Source organism: Chiloscyllium plagiosum, unplaced genomic scaffold (genome assembly GCF_037043375.1).
Source record: "Chiloscyllium plagiosum isolate Xiang-an unplaced genomic scaffold, Cpla_swu_hap1 HiC_scaffold_13, whole genome shotgun sequence".
In the NCBI taxonomy this organism is placed as follows: Eukaryota; Metazoa; Chordata; class Chondrichthyes; order Orectolobiformes; family Hemiscylliidae; genus Chiloscyllium; species Chiloscyllium plagiosum.
In genome coordinates, this window is record NW_028270151.1 from 111,177,812 (window position 1) to 111,195,580 (window position 17,769).

The following is a 17,769-nucleotide window of genomic DNA, read 5'->3' on the forward strand; positions in this document are numbered from 1 at the left end:
CCACCACTCTCTGGCTGAAGAAATGTTTCTGCATTTCTGTTCTGAATTGATCCATTCTAATTCCAAGGCTGTGCCCACGGGTCCTAGGCTCCTCGCCTAACGGAAGCAATTTCCTAGAGTCCACCCTTTCCAAACCATGTATTATCTTGTAAGTTTCTATTAGATCTTCTCTTAACCTTCTAAACGCCAATGAATACAATCCCAGGATCCTCAGCTATTCCTCGTATGTTCGACCTACTATTCCAGAGATCATCCGTGGGAATATCTGCTGGACACGCTCCAGTGCCAGCATGTCCTTCCTGAGGTGTGGGGACCAAAACTGGACACAGTATTCTAAATGGGCCTAATCAGAGCTTTTTAAAGTCTCAGTAGCACATCACTGCTTTTATATTCCAACCTTCTTGAGATAAATGACAACATCGCATTTGCTTTCTTAATCACGGTTTCAACCTGATTAAGAATCCTCGACTAGCACTCCTAGATCCCTTTATATTTTGGTTTTATTAATTTTCTCACCGTTGAGAAAGTAGTCCATGCTTGTATTCTTTTTTCCAAAATGCAAGACCTCGCGTTTGCACACATTGAGTTCAATCAGCCATTTCCTGGACCCCTCTCCCAAACTGTCTAGATCCTTCTGCAGCCTTCCCACTTCCTCAGTATTACCTGCCTGTCCACCTAACTTCGTATCATCAGCAAACTTCGTTAGAATGCCCCCAGTCCCTTCATCAAGATCATTAATATATAATGTGACTATGCAGGTAACCATGCCTGGGATCCAATCAACAACAAGTCCAGCAGTAACTTTAGTGCAATTGCTGAATGGGCAGACTGGTTAACTCCAAGGAGTTATCCAAGCAGCTCAGTCCTCAGTCGTACAGTCCCCTCAATTTCAGACTGTTCAGATTTCGACTATACTTGAAAATGAGGACTCCTTGGAATCTGTGGATAGCATGACTGACTCTCAGAAATGTAGAGAAATTCTACCGAGACGGCCTTCATACAGGAAAATCCTGAATGAACTTACTTCTGAACCCCCCAGTGTGCCAAGAAATCGATGAGGAGAAATCAGAAGAAGAATCTGTCTCAACCATTACTACAATGACAATGCAGACACCCATCTATCAGATGAGCAGCGGACAATACATTGCTATTACACAGGGGGGGGAGCAATTCAGTTGGCCAACAATGGTACGGATGGGGTGCAAGGACTCCAGACACTAACAATGACCAAGGCAGCTACAGCCAAGGTTGGAGCAGCCATTATACAGTATGCACAGAGCCCTGATGGACAGCAAATCATTGTGCCGGGCAGAATTTTGATAGAAATTGTCCCATTGTACAGACACAGCATGGGTTCATGAAGGGCAGGTCATGCTTGACCAATCTTTTGGAATTCTATGAAGACATTTCAAGCAAGGTGAACAACGAGGAGCCAGTGGATGTGGTGTAGCTGGATTTCAAAAAAAAAATCATCAAGGTGCTGTGCAAGAGGCTGTTGCATAATATAAGGGTGCATGGTGGAAGGGGTAGAAGATTGGTTGACTAATAGAAAGCAAAGTGTGGGGATAAATAAGTATTATTCTGGCTGGCAATCATTGACAAGTAGTGTGCCTCAGGGATCGGTGTTGGGACTGCAATTATTTACAATTGATACAGATGATTTGGAGTTGGAACCAAATGTAGGGTGTCAACGTTTGCATGTGACACTAAGATAATTAGCGGAACAAAGTGAGTGGAGGACTGTGAAACTTTCCAGTGGAACATAGATACATTGAGTGAGTGGGTAATGGTTTGTCAAATGAAATAGAATGTTTGTAAATATAAAGTTTATACTCTTTGGTTGTAGTAACATTTAAAAAAAAACTTGAATGTTATAAAGTTGCATCATTTGCTCTTCAGAGGGACCTGAGCATCCTTCTGCATGAAGGTTAGTCACCAGGTACAACAATCAATTCAGAAAACAAATGGAATTTTGTCCTTCATTCCTGAAGGGATTGTGTTTAAAAGCAGAGGTTATTTTCCAGCTGTATTTGGGTGCTGGTGAGACCACACCTGGAGTACTCCATGTAGTTTTTATCTTCTTCGTTGAGAAAGGATGTACTGGCACGAAAGGGGGGTGCCGAGGATGTTAACTAGGTTGACTTCGGAGTTAAGGGGGTTGGCTTAAGAGAGACTGATTAGATTGGGATTATAATCATTGGAATTCAGAAGAATGGAAACACATAAAATAATGAATGGAATGGATAAAATAGAAGTAGAGAGATGTTTCCATTAGCAGGTGAAGCCAGGACAAGAGGGCATCACCACAACACTTAGAGGCAGCAAATTTAAGACTGAATTGAGAAGAAACTTCTTGACATCGATGGAATTCATTGCCCAGGGAAGTAGTTGATACTAGTTGAGTAAACGTTTTTAAAGCTAGGTTAGATTTTTTTGAAAAGTAATTAATTAATGGACATGGTGAGAACGTGGGTACATGGTTCTGTGTCCACGAAATGATCAGCCATGATCTTATTGAATGGGAGAGCAGGCTCGAAGGGCAGGACGGCCTTCTACTGTTCCTAGTTCTTCTTCTGTTATACATCCTCCCTCATTCGTGACTTGGAGGTGTTGGTGTTGGATTGGGATGGACAAAAGTAAAATTCACACAACACTAGGCTATTGGTCAACAAGATTATTTGGAAGCACTAGTTTTGCTTCTTCTTCATCAGGTGGTTTGGAGATGCTGTTGTCATTTTTAACTCTTGTAAATCATGAACAGCAACAAAAGCCACGAAGCAATCCGCATACTCCAGCCAACAATGGGCTCCGGGTGATTGATGTCAGCGGCGGACCAATGGAAAGACAGGGACAGAGCTGGAGGACCTGGCGGGGCAGTTGGTCCTCCGACCAATCAGGGTGATTTAGGGGCGGGGCTAGGCTATACCACGTGATCATCCTCGCTGTCGTTTCGGGATGTGTGGACGGAGCGCTGTTGGTAAAGACAGAAATAAACAGCAGGAAGCGTGAGGGAAATGTTGTTGGTATGGGTTGAGAGGGTTTATAGACATTTGGTGCACATCGAAAATACAAATTTGAAACTTAGTCCCTTTTTTGCAGTAAACGGGAAAATGCCTCATCCAGCGATTGACTCGAGTAAGCGCCGCCATCTTTATTCGGGGCAACAATTCACTGGACCCGTGCAGCCGCCAGCTTTGTGGGGGGCAAAGTTCAGCGGGACGCATGTGCAGCCCTCTCTGGTAGAGAGTCATAGGGCAGGATTTGCACAGAGCACATTCACACCAAGAGAAAAGAATTTTTTTTCTGGATTTGTTTTGTCATTCATTTAAATGATTTGGATGTGAATAGAGGCGGTACAGTTAGTAAGTTTGCAGGTGACACCAAAATTGGAGGTATTGTGGACAGTGATAAAGGGTATCTCAGAGCACAATGGGATATTGATCGGATGGAACAGTGGGCTGGGGAGTGGCAGATAGGGTTTAATTTAGATAAATGTGAGGTGCAGCATTTTAGAAAAGCAAATCAGAGCAGGACTCACACACTGAATTGTAAGATCTTGGAAAATCTTGCTGAACAAAGAGACCTTGGAATGTAGGTTCATATTTCCTTGAAAATAGAGTCGCAGGTAGATACGACAGTGAAGAAGGCGTTTGGTATGCTTCCCTTTATTGGTCAGAACATTGAATAAAGGAGCTGGACAGGACATTGGTTAGGTCACTTTTGGAATATTGTGTGCAGTTCTGGCCTCCCTCCTATCAGAAGGAGGCACTGAAACTTGAAAGGTCTGAGAATTGATTTTCAAGGATGTGACCAGGGTTGGAGGATTTGAGTTGCAGGGAGAGGCATAATAGGTTGGGGTCATTTTCCCTGGAGTGTCATAGGCTGAGGTGTGATGTTATAGAGGTTTATAAAATTGTGAGGGTCATGGACAGCGTAAATAGACAAGGGTTGGTGGAGCCCAGAACTAGAAGATAAAGGTTTAGAGTTGGGGGGGAGGGAATTCAAAAGGAGCCTAAAGGACAACTAAAATTGTAACATTTCAAAGGCATTTGAATAGGAAGGGTTCAGAGTGATGTTGGCCAAGTGCTGGCAAATGGGAATAGATTAGGTTAGAATATCTGGTTGGCATAGATGGGTTAGACCGAAGAGTCTGTTTCTGTGCTAGACATCTCTGATTGTGGGATCATAAAAGTGAATATCGCTCTGATTCATCTCTGGGCTCCTTGATGTCCACTTGTTTGTTGTCTAGCTTTCTCAGTCTATCGTGTATATTTTTGCTATGTGTAGTATTTTACTATTACGTTCACAGACCTTTTTGTAAATGAATTTTCCACTGCTGCCTGGCTCCTGACCATATGCTCCATTATCAGGTTATTTTTTCCACAATATCTTTGACAGTCAAGAGTTCTTTTTTCCAATAAGTGAGTGAATTTTCCTTCCATTTCTGACAGTCAAATTCTGCACTATTTTCATTCCCTATAATTCATACTGCACTCTCTGAAACATGATGTGTATTTCTCCTTCCACAGATACCAGTGATCAAGGCCAAAGCTCTGTTGCCTGTTGAGAAGGTGATGTTTGACTTCCTTGTACTGCTGCAGTTGGTATGGTGAAGGTGCTCCCACAACGTGGTTGGGTAGGAGACATTACAGATTATGCACTCAGAGATAGTGAAGAGTAGAAGATATCTGTACAAATCAACACATTTTTAATTTCACAAAAATATTGAGAACTTTTGACATAAGGCTACAGATGGAGAAGATTATGTCCGGTTACCAAACCTTTGCGAAATAAGCAATTTTTCAGGAATGACTTAAAGGAAGAAAGCAGATCTTAGAGGGTGGGAATTCCAGACCGTGTTGCCTTGGAATCTGTAGAAACAGTCACACAGCTGAACTCAAAAATAAACACATCATTGGGAGTCTAAACTAAAATGAGTTATTGTGATGTGAAAGGGTGTCTGGTGCATGGAGATAGGAATGATTACAGCCAGGAATTAAGTCAAGGGTGTGAAAGTAAATTGCTGTTGCTTATAAATGGGAGCCTTTTGATGGATCAGCAAGCTCTGGTACAAGTGAGCACTTGGGCGGTAGAGTTTTAAATATTCTGGATATTATAGGGAGGGTGATTGTGGGATGTTGGCCAGGAGTGGGTTTAGATAATGAAATCTACAGTTAACAAAATGAATGAATGAATGAGAGTTTCAGTAAATGAGCTGAGACTGTGGTGAGGTCAGGTGATATCACTGAAGTCGAAATAGTGGTCTTGGAGTGGGATTGGGCTGTCACCCTCACCTCACCTCTGCAATTCAGCTGTTTGTCAGTTTGTGAATCAAGTCTGTAACATGATCAGGAACTGAGTGGCCCTGGCAGAACCCAAACTGGATGTCACAGAAGGTTATTGCTGAGCAGCTGCGTGACAGCACTGTTGATGACACCTTCCATCACTGCTGAGCGAGTGTCGACTGATGGAGGGATATTGGCTGAGTTGGCTCTGTCCCGCGTTTTTGTGTTGAACATCCCTGGGAAATGTTCCACAATGTCAGTAGGTGCCAGTGCTGGAGAAGTACTTGTCTTGGTGGGCAGCAATTTCTGGAGCACAGCCATCAGTATTATTGCCACAATGTTAGTATGGCTGACAGCCTTTACACTACTTCTCCGTTTCTGAAGATTGCTGCAAATGCTGTTGTCTTGTCTGTTGCATGGATGTGTGAGAACCCTCCATCAGTGAGGGTGGGGATATCGGTGATGCATCCTGCAGTGAGTTGTTTAATTGTCCATCGCCATTCCTGACTAGGTGTGGCAGAACTGCAGAGCTCAGATCTGATCCATTGGTTGTTGGATCACATAGTTCTATTTGGTGTTGCTTGCACTGTTTGGCATGCAGGTTGGGTAGCTTCACCAGGTTGGCACCACATTTTTAAGTGTGCTTGGTATTGCTCCTGGAATGCCCTGTGGAACCCTCCATTGAACTAGGGTTGATCCCTGGCTTGATGTTAATGGTTGAGTGGGGGTTATACCAGGCCATGAGATTTCAGATTGGGCTGGAGAACCGTTCTGCTGCTGTTGTTGGCCCACAGTGAGGCGGAAGTTGCAGGGTCAAGAGGACTGATTGTGTTGTATTTTCCAGTGCATTGGTAGATGTAATGTGGTCCATCAAGTTTCATTCCTTTGTTGAGACTGTGCAGTGATTAATACAATGAGTGATTTGGTGGGAGTGTTGAGTGTTGTCAGGAATGCAACTTTTAAAATAAGGTTTTGTGATTTACACATGAAAGAAATGAAACTATCATGGTATTTTTCAATGGAAAATTTCAGTTACATCACACTATAAATTTTTGCTATACATTCTGTGCCTTAGAACTGTGCCCTCCACAATCACCTGATGAAGGAGCGGCGCTCCGATAGCTAGTGTACTTCCAATTACACCTGGTGGACTATAACCTGGTGTTGTGTGATTCTTAGAACATTACAGCACTACTAACAGGGCTGCATGTAAACAGGCTCAGTCCAGTTAATCAATACATTCGGAAGGATTTCCTCCAAGTTTGATGACACAATATTAGTCAAAACCATCAACTTCAACCTGCAATGTTGCTGTTAACAAAAACTTCAGGCTGACACAAAGCTCCCCACCCCACTGCAATGTGGTAACTGGGCCCGGCCCAGGAACTGGAACTGGGACATTTGTGGACTGTGATCTCAAAGGAAGCGAGCAAACACAATTCTGACAGATTAGTCCTCAAAGGTGAGTAGCAAGTTTGAGACAAGGCAGGTGGTATGCCATCTTAGCTTAACTGCATTTCTTATTTACAGTCGTGTTTTGCAAAGTATAAAGAACGGTGTATTTTTTTTTCCATGGTTGGGGAGGTTTATCCTCGTTGATCACAGTTGCTGCCTCTCGCTCCTCAAATCAAATCATATGATGTATAATAAAACAATAAACTGCAGGTGCTGGAGATCTAAACCCCAGAAACAAAGTGCTGGAGAAACTTAGCAGTTCTGAGGGCATTGGTGAAGAGAAAAAATATTACATTTCAACTTCACTGACTCTTCATCTGAAAGGACAAAAGGTCATGAGACTTTGAACTTACAATGTTTTATTCCCCTCAGATATGCTGCTGGACCTGCGGTTCTCCAACATTGTGCTTTTTATATTGAACTTTATTTACAAAACAGATTGGAAAATACTAATCTGCAAAAGTGAAAAGTTCATTGTAAACCTGAGCATAGTGTCTACAACTTGAGTTGCAGAAGCACGCCTCAGTTTAAAAACAAGATTTAACTCAAAATAACATTCCATCTGAAAATTAGCCGAGTTACACCAATAATAAAGCTCCTCCACCCAATGAGGCACTTCAGCACAACATCCTGCAGTGTTGCACACAGCCACTTTTACCAAAGAATGATCACATGTCACAAAATTGAAGGCCGAGAGCATGTCTCTTTAAAGAAGCTGAACTCAAACTCAATTTTTGGAAGGATTTTTATTAAACCTGATTGAACATTTAAATCTCAGAGCATAATCTTTGCTTTTTTTAAACAACGTTTGTGGGAAAGATCCCATATCTTACTAAAGGTTCAGTTCAGTCTGATACATAGAGCCAAAGGTCAAACAAACATCTCACTTTCCATTCACTTCTACAAATTGTTTGTAAAATCATGTCACGTTAAAGAACTGGACAATAAATGTCATTGTATGCAATAATAGTGAAGCCTGTGACAGCACATTTAGCTTTGGAAGGCAGTGTGTGTGCTTTCTAAATTCTGGGAGCACTTTGGGAGACTGCTCCCAGATGGTGATAGTGAGCATATCTGGAATGCACCGTTGAGATTTGGGAATCCTTGGGAGACAATCTGTGGTTTCAGTAGTACTTGGCTTGTGTTGGTATACAGTAAGCAATTTAAAAAGTTACTTGTGCATTGTTGGTGACTACCCGAATGGTATTCAAATCTGCCAGGTTTCCTTTAATAGTGTGAATGCATCTATTGTAAATATTTGGAATATTTCACAACTGCCCAGTGCTTGGCAAATATAAGGGGGACTAAAAAATCACATTTGAGTAATTTGAAATTAAGAATCCAAGAGGACTTAACCACTGAAGTATTCAATTCAAATAGTTAAATGGAATGCTCACATTTAAAATACCTCTTATCCACAGGAATGGATGGACTGACAGAATTGGGATCAAATTCCTGGCTGGGGAGTGTGAAATGTGCTTTGATAACATCACCTGCGTTTACCAACAATAATTTGGCAAGCTCGGAAATTTAAAAAAACAATACGAGCTTCATTGCTGCTCCAGTCGGGTCCCAAGCTCTGTGAAAAAAATAACAATGTTCAGGTTTATTGCATACACTCTGAAACACGTGTTCCTTCTACAGATCCTGCAAGTTTCCCCAATGAGCATAGTCCATCCAAATGATGTTGCTAACTTTGGCCAACTTGTTTCTTTCCGAGCCTCTATAACCTGAAGAGTGACCAAAAGCAATTGCTACAACATATGTGTCAACATTACTGAGGAGGATTTTTTCCTTCAGCATTGACTTCCATATATTCAGTGCCCAGAAAAGATAAAAAGTTTGTCACCTTTTATCGAGCAATGATTCAATGGAAGTAAAACGCTAACCTTTTCTTGCTTAATAATCAAGCTGCCTAAATTCTAAACATGAACACTTCTTAATAGTTCACTAGATCATAACGAAATAATTTGTGCAAAACAAATCACATGATACATAGTTATTCAGATAACAAAACAAGTTTGTTCATTGAAGAATCCAGAGGAAAAGGTCCTGAAACAATGTGAGTTCAAAGTTTGTGCGAAGATTTGTAGCTCGGATGCTCGTTGCTGTGGTTCCAGCTCGGCGAACAGAACCACAGCAACAATGTGAGTTTGATATACCTCAATCATCATTTCAAGTGCATTCTCTGCATAACTTCTCCTTTTCTCCTCGAAGTATTTAACGTCTTGAATAATTGAGAGAATGAAGTCACAGTTGTACAACACAAAATCAGACCCTTCAGTCCAACTTGCCCATGCTGATCAGATATCCAAAATTAATCTAGTCCTATTTGCCAGCATTTGTTCCATATCCATCTTAAACCCTTTCTACTGATAATCAGTTTATCTTTCTTTATCAGCACTTAAAATACTGACTTTTTTGTCTCCCAACATTGGTTAAAGAAATCATTCATTCAAGTTAGTTTTGTAATCTTTCACAAAGAAACAAGTGAGAACAACATATAGCTGAGTGCAAAACAAAATACTGCAGCTGCGCGATACCTGGGAACACGCTAAAGGTGAGGCACTGACACTGCACAAGTTTGTCAGCACGGTTTCAATTACTGACAATCATTTAGTAATGTCTTAGCCTTCACATAGTTAAGGTAAATGTGAGATATCTGAATTTCATGAATTGGTTCCTATTGCACTTTGATCAACAAAAAATATTCTTGGTTTAATCTACTCAAAGAAGAAAGTGACGACCAAAGAAGCTGGACATCAGTATGGAAAAGTGTCATGCTGGAAAAGCACAGCAAGTCAGGCAGCATCCGAGAAGCAGGAGAGTTAATGTTTCGGGCATAAGCCCTTCATCAGGAAACACAGGCTTCAGAAAAATAACTGGCATAGACTTATGCCAATACATACGTAGAAGGGTCAGAACATGTTACTATCAGATTAGAGACTAATTTCAGATTTGGTACCATTCAGTGCAACATTTCAGTACGATATTTACATATGTACCTAAAAGAGAAGTTGTCTAAAATTACAAGCTCTAGAATGATTATAGGATTAAACCTGCAAATAAAGCTGGTGAACAAGAATGGCAAAGTAAAGTCCCATCAGTATCGCCTTGGGCAGTGTCAAGTAAGAATTTGAGAACAGAGTTGCCACTTTGGTGTAATCTTCAGTCTGGCCAAATTGCAGCAAAAAGCTGTTCAATTTTATCTGCAAATTATTGAATGCAAAATCCTCCTTGCACAATAATGAGGCAGCATTTTGGGATGTCATTTTTAAAATATATTATTTTCAAAGTTACTCACAATTAAGAGTGATCATTCGGTGCTGTCTGCATAACACAGTATGAAAAGGAATTAACAGAAAAAAAACATTATAACCCAAATTCAGAGTCACAAATTCATTGATTATTGCATGGGTCCAGCATTTATAAGTAATCTATTTTTTAAAAATAAATACAGATACATTTACTAACTATATTGGAGTACAATCAAGTTTCTTACTGAACAGTGACAGGATTGGACAGAGTCCGCATGGATTTAAGAGAGGGGAATCATACTTAGCAAATCTACTGAAAGAACCTACAGAGTCGAATATTAAAGTAAGAAATTGCAGGACATTTAGAAAAGATTATCATTAAAACATGATAGACTGGGGTTTGTGAAAGAGAAACTATATTTGACAAATTTGCGACTGTTCGTTGAGGAGATAACAGGCAGGGCTGATAAGGGGTAATCCAATTATGTTCTGTGTTTGGATTTTAAAAATGCAAATGATAAGGTGCTACATAAAAGTTAATTGCACAATTTAGGAGCTCATGGTATCGGGGTAATGTATTAGCATGGACTGAGGATTGGTTAACCACACTGGCTGTTGCTGAGTCCTCACTTGGAGTACTGTATATAATGTTAGCTCCCATATTTAATAAAGGATAAACCACATCGGAGACCATTCAAAAAAGATTCACTTAGCTGCTTCGAGGACGAAAGGGTTGACCTATCAAGAATAGATAAGCAGGGGTGATCTTACGGAAACAAGATTCTGAGGAGCTTGAAAGGATAGATGTTGACTAGTGAAGTCTCAAACCAGGGGACATTACATAAGGGAACATTCATTTTAGAAAAAAATAAAGATTTTTTTCTCTCAGTGAATGGCTAGAATTTTCTCGCCCGAACAATTGTGAAAGTTAAATGTGGGAGGGGAATGGTTGGGTTACTCTTCAGAGGGTTGTTCTGGCTTGTTGGGCTGAAGGGCCTGTTTCCACACAGTAGGGAATCTATGATTCTATCTCAAATTATTTTAAAAGAGGGCAGATAGATTTTTGAAATATTGAGCGGTTGAAGGCTATGTGGATCAAGCATAAAAGAGGTGTTGAGGTCTGGGTTGGCCCGGCCATGATCTGATAGAATGGAGGAACAAGCTGAAGGGAATGAATGCCCTACTCCTGCTCCGATTCCTTGAGGCTCTGTTTCATGTTTTTTTTATATCCAAAGAAGAGCGTGATACAATGTGCTAAAGATCTCAGATGTGAAAATGGGGTGTTTATGTACTGATTCAGATGGCACTGATTCATCAATCACAGCTATAGAGTCATGAGTAGGAAGGCAATTCCCTCCATGAATAAAGGAAATCTTCTGCAGAGCTCACACAAAGGGAATTCTTCCACTCAGTAAACTCTCCCATCACATTACCCAACATATCAGCTAAAGCAGGACACACTGCGCATGCTCGAGTCAACAAGGCCACCCCCGTGTGATTGATGTCAGCACCGGACCAATGAAAGGACGGTGGGCGGAGCAGGAGGACCTAGCAGGAGGTTGGTCCTCCAACCAAGCAACGTGAAGCAAGGGCGGAGCTAAACTAAACCATGTGATCATCCTCGCGCGCGGCGCAGAGTCGCTGTAATGAATGTCCGGGAAGTTATGGAGAGAAAGGATACAGTAAGGAAAGAAATAAACAGGGAAACCGGAGAAAAACTGTGTTTCTACGAGCGGAGAGGCTCTACAAACAAATTGTGCACGTCGGAAAACACAATTTTTAACGTCCCAGTCCCGTATTTGCAGTAAACGGGGAATTGCCTCAGCGCGGCTGCAGGCCTGAGTGAGCGCCGCCATCTTTATTTGGGGCAACGATTCACTGGACACGTGCGGAGCCGCCATCTTTGTAGGGGGCAAGGTGCAGCCAGGCGCATGTGCAGCCTTTCTCTTGTCTCGAGTCATTGTGATCAAAGCAGCCAATACAGCTCTGATTCACCTCTGGGCTCCCTCATCACCACTTTGTTAATATCTAGCTTCCTCAGTCTCGAACCATGGGTGTATGTTTGGTCTGTTTACTACTGTATTATGACTTTTATAGACCCTTTGTAAATTAGTTTTTCACTGCGGCCCAGCCCCTGACCACGTGCTGCTCTATTATCAGATTAATTTATTCTTTTTCATTCCCTGTAACCCATTTTGCACTCCCTGAAACATCAACTGTGTTTCTCCTTCCACAGATACCAGTGATTAATGCCAAATCCCTGTTGCCTGTGGAGAGGGTGATGTTTGACTTTCTTGTACAGCTGCAGTTTGTGTGGTGAAGGTGCTCCCACAATGTGGTTGGGTAAGAGACATTACAGATTATTCATTACAGCAACAGTGATTATTCGAAGATAATGTCCAAATCAAGAACAGTTTGTAGTTTTATCATCATGCTTATTTCATATAAATACCATTGAGAACTTTAGATATAAGGCCAGAGATGGACATTTTAAGTCAGGTGACCAAAAGCATTGCCAAAAAGCAGGTTTTGAGGGATGTCTTAAAGATGGAAAGCAGACCTGTGAGGTTTTGTCTGCAAATTCCTGACCATGTTGCTTTAGTAACTCTAGAATCAGCCACACAGTTGAAGTAATGAATTAACAAGTCGTTGGGAGTCTCGAAGAAAATGGGTTGAGACCTCGACAAAGGAAGTGTGGTGCAGGGAGCTTGGGATGATCACAGCCAGGAATCAAATCAAGAATGAGAATTTTAAATTGTTGTTGCTTATGAATAGGAGCCTTTTGACTGATGAACATGTTTGGGGAGAAGTGAGCATGTGGGCGATAGAGCTTTCAATTTTTCTTGAGACTACAGGGAGGTTGAATTTGGGAGGCTGGCCAGGAGTGTGTTTGGATAATTACTTCTGGAGATAACACACGATGGATGAGAGTTTCAGTATATGAGCTGAGATGAGGGTGGAATCAGCTAGAAATAATGGTGTTGGAGTGGGGCTGGGCTGTCACTCTCACCTCACCTCTGGATTCAGCTGTTTGTCAGGTTGTGAATCAGGCGGTAACACAATCGGGAGCTGAGTGGCCCTGGTGGTGCCTAAAATGAGTGTCGCTCAGCTGGCTGTTGCTGAGCAGCTGCTGCTTGATAGCCCTGTTGATGACATCTTCCATCACTTTACTGCTGATCGAGTGTGGACTGACAGAAGGAAATTGCCTGGGTTGGATTTGCCCTGTGTTTTTGTGCTGAACATGCCTGGGTCGGTCAAGGCATGTTCCACATTGTCGGTCGTGCCAGTGATGGAGCGGTAAGTGGCTTGGTGGATGGCAAGTTCTTGAGCACAAGCTATCAGTATTATTGCCAGAATGTTAGCAGGACCCATAGCCTTTACACTACTTAACCATTTCTCGATAGTATTCGAACTAAATTGAACTGGCTTAAAGCTCACATCTGTGACGTTAGGAACCACTGGAGAATACTGAGATGGATCATCTCACTTTGCATCTGGCTGAAAATTACTGCAAATGCTGTCATCTTATCTTTTGCATGGATGTGTGAAACCCCTCCATCAGTAAGGGTGGGGATATCTGTAGTGCTTCCTGCAACGAGTTGTTTAATTGTCCATTATCATTCACAACTGGGTGTGGCAGAGCTGCAGAGCTCTGATCTGATCCATTGATTGTGGGATCACTTAGCTCTGTTGCTTGCTGCTGATGCTGTTTGATATACAGATTGTCCTGCTTGCTAGCTTCACCAGGTTGGCATTTCATTTTTAGGTATGCCTGGTGCTGCTCATGGCATGCCCTCCTTTTTTGTCCATTGTGATGGGTGAGTGCGGGATGTACAAACCCATGAGATTACAGATTGTGCTGGAGTACAGTTCTGCTGCTGTTGTTATCCCACAGTACCTCAGAGAGATCCTGTTTGAGTTCCTACATCTGTCTCATTTAGCACGGTGATAGTACCACTCAGCACGATGGAAGTTTTTCTCAACTTTAAGGTGAGGCTTTGTCTCCAAAAAGACTGTGGCATGGTCGCTCTTACCGATACTGTCATGGACAGATGCATTTGCAGCTGGCAGATTGATACTGATAAGATTTAGTATGTTTTTCCCTCTTGCTGGTTCCATTACCGCCTGCTGCAAACCCAGTTGAGCAGCTATGTCCTTGAGGACCCGACCAGCTCAGTCAGTAATCCTGCTGCTGAGCTAATCTTGGTAGAGGACATTGGAATCCTGTACCCAGAGTAGGCTTGTCACCATTTTATTGCGTCAGTGCTTCCTCCAAGTGTTATTCAACATGGAGGAGCACTGATTCATCAGCTGTGGGAGCACGGTACGTGGTAATCAGCAGAAGCCATGAGACTTCCTGGTGTCCAAAATCAATGCTGAGTCCTCCCAGGGCAAATGGTTCCTGTGTGCACACAACTGTGCCATCGCCTCTGCCTGGTCTGTCCCGCTGGGGTGACAGGACATATCCAGAGATTTCAGGAGAAAGTGAAGACTGCAGATGCTGGAGATCAGAGTCGAGAGTGTGGTGCTGGAAAAGCACAGCAGGTCAGCCTGATGAAGGGCTTAGGCTCTAAACGTCGATTCTCCTGCTCCTCGGCTGCTGCCTGACCTGTTGTGCTTTTCCATCATCACACTCTCGATATCTAGGGATGGTGATGGTGGTGTCTGGCCATTATCTGTAAGGGATTACTCTGTGAGTATGACTATGTCAGGCTGTTCCTTGACTAGTCTGTGAGACAGCTCGCCACGTTTTGGCATAAAAAAAAACAGATGTTAGTGAGCAGGATGTTGCAGAGTCGAGAGGGCTGATTCTGTGGTTGTATTTCCTAATGCCTTGTTAGATGCCAAGTGGTCCATCCAGTTTCATTCCTTTGTTGAGACTTTGCAGTGATTAATACAGTGAGTAGCTTGTTGGGCGACTGTCAGGTTGGCAGGATGTTTTTCGCCATTGACAATGGTTCCATGGAGATCAGAAGATTCCTAATTCCAGTTATTTTCTCTTGAATTCAGATTCTACCATCTGCCGAGCTGGGATTCGAACAAGGACTTCAGTTGTACATTTTAATATTCTGGATAAAAGTTAAATACATTAGGTTTGTTCACTCATTTTAAATATCACTAACCCTGGTTTTGTTTCTTTGTAAAACACTGTCCATCATCCTGTCTCCTTCACCCTTCCCTCCAACAACAAGAGCAAGGAGCACATTGAGTTTCTCTGTCACGAAGACTGAGACAACCCGATCAGCTGCCTCTGCTGCTTCCCTCCCTCCCACTAGCCCACCGAGGCAAACTGCCTCACATGGTGTTCCTGATTTTTGTCCCAAACTTACATCTTTCTCCAGTCTCTTGTCAAGCCTTATCAGAGCTTATATTGATCTTTTACTAGTCTCGCTAAACTACAGACATTCCAACTCTGTTTCCTCCTCATCACTCCCCCTCGCCAATTCACAGGTATTGTTCCTTGTTCTGTCTGTCTGTCGTTTCTGGTTATGTCCTTCTCATCCATTCTGCAAAAAAAAACTAACATTTGACCTCATCATCATTTGTAAGTCCTGCTCCATCTCCACTTTCCCTTTCCTTTCTGAATTCCTTGTATTTGGTGTCCCTCAAGGATCTCTCCTTGGTCCGTCCTGTTTCTCACCTACATACTGCCAGGAGGTGACATCGTCCGAAAGCACAGTGTGAGGTTTCACATGTACACTGACGATGCCCAGCTCTCCCTCCGCACCATACCTCTCCATTGCTCCACTGTTACTCAGTTACCAAACTGCTTATCACATTCCCATTACTCGATTAGCTGCAATTTCCTGCAAAGAAACATTGTTACGGTTAAACCCATTATCTTCAGTTGCTATTACAAATTCCTTTCCCTTCCTGCTGAGCCCCTCCCTCTCACTGGGCGCAGTCTGAGGCAGAACTACATTCTTCACAACATTGCTGTCATATCTCTAACCCCAAGGTGACCTTCTGATCAGACATCTACGCAATCACAAACACCAGGAATTCCAATCTCTAAAATGTTGCTTGTCTCCGCCTCACCTCAGCTCCATTGTTACTGAAACCCCTTACCCGTGTCGGTGTTACTTTAAACTTGATGAATCTGAAATGAACCCTTGATTCCGTGACTGACCCAGAATCTGCTAGCTTTCTGTGTTTCCTGCACAATTACCCCCTGGTCCCTTTGTGGTGGAGCTTTCTACAGTTTCCTCCATGTAAATAGCACTCTGTTCTTTTATTATCCTCTCCAAAATGACCAACGTCCCATTTTCCCAAATTATACTCCATCTGACAATTTGTTGCCCCTTCTCCTGTGCATCTCTCTCTCTTCACAATCCTCCTAGAACTTTGCAGTTATGCCTTTTCCAGGAGTTCCCCTCCCCCTTCTAAACATTTACTGGGAGCACTGGGCAGTGTGAAGCGTGCAGTGTTGCTCTGTATTTAGAGGTACTCTATGGGAGGAGCTTGCTGCCCATTGGTCAGAATGGAGGCAACTTGCCCATCGAGCTGCATGAGCCTTTCACCCCCCATGTCTTATTGATGAGGCACAGCGGCAGCACAGAAGGAAAAAAAAGAAGCAAATCCTGCTCTCCATATCTCACTGACACTTGGAATATTCTGTCCCATGTGTCAAAGATCTGCCCTGTTCAGTCACATGAAATTCCAAGGTGGAAACTCCTAGAAATCCATCTAGATTTCCACCTGAACTGACTGCTGACCTCCACAAGGGGTAATGTGTCCAGTCATCCTGGGCCAGAGGAGGGGATGGTGCGAGTTTCTAACCTGAACTGACAGTGATGGATTTTATAAACTTGTATTAGAGGATACTACAGGTGGACATTCAGATGGTAATCTCAGTCATTGTAACACCAAACTCTGATTGAATTAGTCAATTCATCAGGACCTGGATATTTGCATTGTGTATGAGTATTGTATTCCAACTGAATCCCATTTGCTGCATAAAAGTTCTCCTTTGAATCTTCCCAAACCTTTAACGTGTGTCCTGTAATCCTTGTATAATGAACTGATGGGTGTAAGGTTTATTATTATAACGTGCAACTTTTCCAAACCCCTCTGTCACAGCTCCCCTCAATTGTCTTTGCTACAAGGAGAACAATCTCAGTTTCCCCAAACCCCTGATTCCCCAATGTCTGTTTGCTCTCTATAAGGTACACATCAGGATTGTGTTGGAACATTCGCCACTTGCCTGCATCAGTGCAGTCCCCAACACTATTAAAGAAAGTGAACATCCTTCAGGAAAAAGCATTGTGCCTGAGTGGTGTCCCATCCACCACCTTCAGCATTCCCTCTCCCCATCCCAGAGACACAGTGGCATCACTGTGTAAAAGGTAAAGGCAGCATTGTCCTACCAGACCATAGGGCTGCTCTGTCATTAGGGAGGAAACTGGAGCCCCTGGAAGAAACCCATGCAGACACTGGGAGAATGTGCAAGTCCCACAGAGACAGTTGTCCAAAGCTGGAATCGAACCTGGGGCCCTGGCAGCAGTGTTAATCACTGAGCCACTGTGCCACCCTAAAATTGTATTTTGATTCACAACTACCACTTCCTCTGATAGTTCATTCCATTTGTCTGAACAAAAATTAAAAAACAATTCCCGAACGCCTTTTTAAAGCCGTTCTGCTGTCACCTTCAAAGGTATGTACCCAGTCTTGAATCGCGTCCCTTCCTGGAAAGGACACCTGCTGTTCACATTACTGATACCACCCCTCCATGATTTGAGAAACATCTAATAAGGTCACTCCTCAGCCTCCTG